Source organism: Dreissena polymorpha, chromosome 12 (assembly GCF_020536995.1).
Source record: "Dreissena polymorpha isolate Duluth1 chromosome 12, UMN_Dpol_1.0, whole genome shotgun sequence".
NCBI lineage: Eukaryota > Metazoa > Mollusca > Bivalvia > Myida > Dreissenidae > Dreissena > Dreissena polymorpha.
Window position 1 is genome coordinate 25,851,637 of NC_068366.1, and position 5,000 is coordinate 25,856,636.

Below are 5,000 nucleotides of genomic sequence, written 5' to 3' on the forward strand. Positions count from 1 at the left end.
CAAATACGGTATTTTAGAACTTGTCTTTTTTGTCAATCGCGGTTGACAGTCCCTTTAATAAAAAGTTCTGAAAAGACGAACGTATTTACGTTCAATGTACGATATATAGAAATGTTCATCAATTTTACTTAAAAATGAATCTATCGCTTTCGTTGTGGCACGGAAACCCTCTTAATCGGCTCACTTTTTTGGCACGGGAAGCGTAGTCATCGATTGACATTTTTATTTTTCTCAGTAAAATGAGTTTAACACTTGTTAAAAGTATTGATAGTTAAAATTTAAAATGTCAGAATATTGGATGTAAATATCAAAGGCAAAGGGGGAATATTAACGTAATTATTTGGACTAACGCTTTCGGAGCGAAAGTAAACATATTTTAAGTAAAATTAATTAAAATTACTATATTGCGTACATTGGACGTAAAGATTTGATCATAAAGATGATATCCATGACACTAGATATTTGACATATTACGGGGAAGCTATGTTAAATAGTCATCAAAGTGGCCTGTATGCACGATTGTTCCACCATCCTCGTCATCATTCCATCTTCGATAGAGTTTGTTATAAGTGTTTGGACCTGCGGAATACTGTGAACCTGTAGGTGGATATATGCACATATGTGTTTACGGGTTTTAATTTTAGATTTTCTTACCTGTTTTGTCAATTACGATCATCCAATTTTCTTCTTTATGACAGAGAGGCAGCATTTTGAGAGAAAGTCAACCGATTAATGCGTCTACACCGTGAACTATATTTTTTTAATGGGGGCCTAGGGATATGAACAACGGGAAAATCAACAGGTTACTGATCAATCGCTGTGAACAAAACATAACATAACATGACATACATTTTATTAAGACTTATACATAGATACATCGTCTTATTAAATATATCAGGCTCGCCAGGAATAAAACAACGGTTCGGCAAGCTTCGCCGTCATTTCAAACTCACTGAAAATTTTAGTCAATACAGTTCGGCATCCCAACGTAAACATGCATAATTAAACAATTATACATACGACAAAGAATTAAGCGTTCGCCCTTTCTCTTGTTAATTCATTCTTACTTGTTAAAGGTTGAAAAATGAAGTGATAGTAATTTTATTGTTTATTAAACTATTTATCATTTTGTAACACATTTTAAAAAAGTTATAAAATGTGCACTGCAACGTGTATAGTTTCTTATGTGCAATAATTGTATTTTAGTATATAATACATGTACTGAGTTTAAACCTATATCCTATAAATGCAGTTTAGTGTCCTTTTCATTATACATTTGGCGTTGACATATAGTTTCATAATTGGGCGCACGCCAATTAAATTGAGATATACATATTACAATTATTACAACATCAACGCAAAGTATAACAAGAGCACGGCATAGCGGGTGATAACGCTCGGCTGTGGGCGCAGTTTTGAATAATTGAAAGCTTGTCAGAAGAAAAGGAACAAAGGTAAGTGGCGAGATATCATCAAGGTGCATCTTCATAGGAAGTTTCAAAGTTGCAGGTGGAAGCACTTTGATTTTAGAGCCTATGTAAAAGTGTTTTATAAGATATATATATATATATATATATATATATATATATATATATATATATATATATATATATATATATATATATATAAGAACACTAAGTGGAGAGAGCGATCACTTATTTGGTGAGTGGTCAATTGTGTAACGTTATAGATCTTAAGTGTGCGACCATAGTACGCGGTTTATTTACTTCAATTTTGGTTGAAATGCAAAGTCAAATTTGTTCCGCTTTAAGAGCTCTGTTTTGAAAGCTGTGTGGGCATCTTATTTTTCTACTGTTTTTTTTACCACAAAATATACGGTGAAAAGGGAAACGCTACGCTTGGTTATAGATGTTTTTGTAACCCGATGTATAGCCATGGCTATCATTCGAGGCATAGTGTTTTGCTAAAGTAAATAACTTTCGTCCTAGCGTATCATTCGCCTCAAATGACAAACAAATATACAGATCTTAAAAAAGTATAAAAAACCGGGTGTAGTGCACGTTTTTCCCTTTACAAGAGCCCAATTTTGTCGAGTAGGAAACGCAATTAGTTCGTGCACAGCTTTTAAAAGGGCAGTTTACTTTACTATGTTAAACGATTAATTCGTACTCTTAACCTCTCACCTTCTATATGACGGCATTAGATTGTATCTTAGTTAAAGAGTTTTAATCCGGATCTTGATTTTTTAGAAACCTACTATAATCCTTTTGAACAAGCTACGCAGACTCGTTTTTTTGCACAAATGGTAGTTTTGATCAGATAAAAAAAAGTTAACACGGCATGTGATTAAATTGATGTTTGTACCCAGGATTGGTGTTTGTATATATATATATTTATTTATTTATTTATTTATTTATTTATTTATCATAGTCTCATCAATGTACACATTATATAATCACATACATAACACAGTTTAAAATACAGTATATTGCCAATTTGAAAAGATTTACAAGAGACTTTTAATGTTGACATGACACACTTAGAAACATCATAAAATAATCATGATCCATAGACTATACTTTATGTACACTTAATACAAATAAGATCTAAAGGATCCTTGTTAATCGGGTAATTAAAAACTGCCTTAAGAAGGGATGTTATAACACATTCTCAAAATGGGTATAAATTAATGGACAGTGTTTGATCAGATTTTAACACAATTTGATTAACAAGGGAACTTTAAGATGGAGCTAAAACAATTTGGCTAGTAAAACAATTGTCATATATGTACTTAAACATGAATCTAGACATTTAAAAACTAAAATATGTCAAACATCAAATCGTTAGGTTTTCAAGTGTTTAAAACAATTTTCAAATATGCACTAAACATGTATCTAGGATTTTAAAACTAAAATATGTCTTACATAAAATTTGTTGGTTTTCAAGTATTTACACTATAGTACATTTATTACACTACAAATTCTTATTGTACAATATCAGTTTTCTTTTGTTCAGTATGTTGAAGCAGGTTTTGGCACTATATAAAGGTATGTCTCAATTAGTATTTCAAAACTTAGCTCATGTCAATCCGAAAAAAGATTATAGTAAACTAGGGCTGGTGTTTTACATATAAACCTACCAGATTCAATAGTAAACGGGTTGCATAAATGACATTCGGGCTCTCTCGTAACTTCGTTTTCAAGCATCGAAACATGAAGGATTTCGCAACCATAATTGGATGGAAACGTATTATTTATTTTTCCCACGTATGTAATTTCAGTTTCCACAACGATTAAATCTTAATGCATGCAAGGTGCACTTGCATATACGTAAATAATTTAAATTATAGGTGACCTGATGACCGATTGAAAATGCGGACTTTCTGTTACAGATTGCAAACATTTCTGAAACTTATATGAACAAGAAATTTAACAACGAACCTTGAAACAGTCGCACGATTATATTTTGTGTATTGTGTAATCTTTAACAATTATATGATTGTAAAGCGTGTTTAATGTTATAAAAACAAGGGAAAAAGTAGTGTTTCTGTTTTTGAACAATATTGAAGAACAATGAGGTTTTCTATTTTCGATACTTATTTGGTTAAAGCGATCGCTTAAAATCACTATGCCTTATACACGTATTGAAGTGTTTTTTTCCAAATTATTTGCTGTTACTTGAACTCTTTAATACTGATGCATACTTCAAACAATTCATACATCTGTAAATGAGACATACTGCATATACTACATCTTTTAAAATTATAATTAAATATGGAATAACTTACCTTCATCTGATATGCGACTGCCTCGCCTCGCCTAGGCTGTGGGCGCCTAGGTTGTTTTGAATGCCTGGGTTGTTGTGGGTGCCTGGGTTGTTGTTGGTGCCTGGGTTGTTGTGGGTGCCTGGGTTGTTGTGGGTGCCTGGGTTGTTGTGGGCGCCTTGGTTGTTGAGGTTGCCTGAGTTGTTGTGGGCGCCTGAGTTGTTGTAGGTGTCTGGGTTGTTGTGGGTGCATGGGCTGTTGTGGGCGCCTGAGTTGTTGTGGGTGCCCGTGGTGCACTGCGCCCCTGGGTTGTTGTGACAGCCTGGGATGTTGTTGATGGCTGAGTGGTAATTGACGCCTGGGTTGTTGTGGGCGCCTGGGTTTTTGTTGGCGCCTGAATGGTTTTTGATGGCTGAGTGGTTGCTGGCGCCTGATTTTTTGTTGTGGGCGCCTGGGTTGTTGTGGTCGCCTGGGCTGTTCATAATGCATGCATGTATGTAAATTTTCAGCACTCGCAAATGGTCATTATTGCATGCATATTCTTTATTGTCGAAAATGTCGTGCTTGCGTTGATCAAATTTAGCAGACTTTTTTCTTTGATTGAATATTTAGGAAAAATGGTGACACGTTTTTTTGGAAGAGTTTTTTATAAATGAGACGATGACGAAGGTGTACTTCTAGCGGTATACAAAGGCCCATTAAAACAAAATAATAGACATACGATCTTTGAACAAAAAAAGCTTCCTGGTCATTTAAACATGGTGAATAAAACATTATTGAAACACTTTCAGCATTAAGATGTAACTTAATTAATATCCAGACAGTTCGATAGGAAAGTTATTGACACTAGGCTGGGTTCATGCTACATTTTAATTCTATTTAATTAATGTAGTGCAAATACAATCAATGTTCTATTATGCTTGATGCGTCATAGTACCTTGAACGTATCCTTCTACAATAGCACAGGAAGCACAGCAGAAGGAGTCGATTCCGATGTCACTGCAAAGAAGACTCCGCTTAAGATAAGTGGCAAGCAACGTTCCCCATAGAAGTTATAAAGATCGTCGTCGATGTCAACGTATCCATGGACTGGAGTGAATAAAAACAGATAGAACAATTTTAACCTTATTATTGGTTTGTTAAGTTACTTTTTTCAGTCAGTCAATAATCAGTCAGTCAGCCATCAGTTCAAGCATGGTAATATCGTTTTAAAATTAATTGTCTGGTTAAACTCCTTATCAAGCGTTTACGAAACAGACAAATTATGCCATATCTT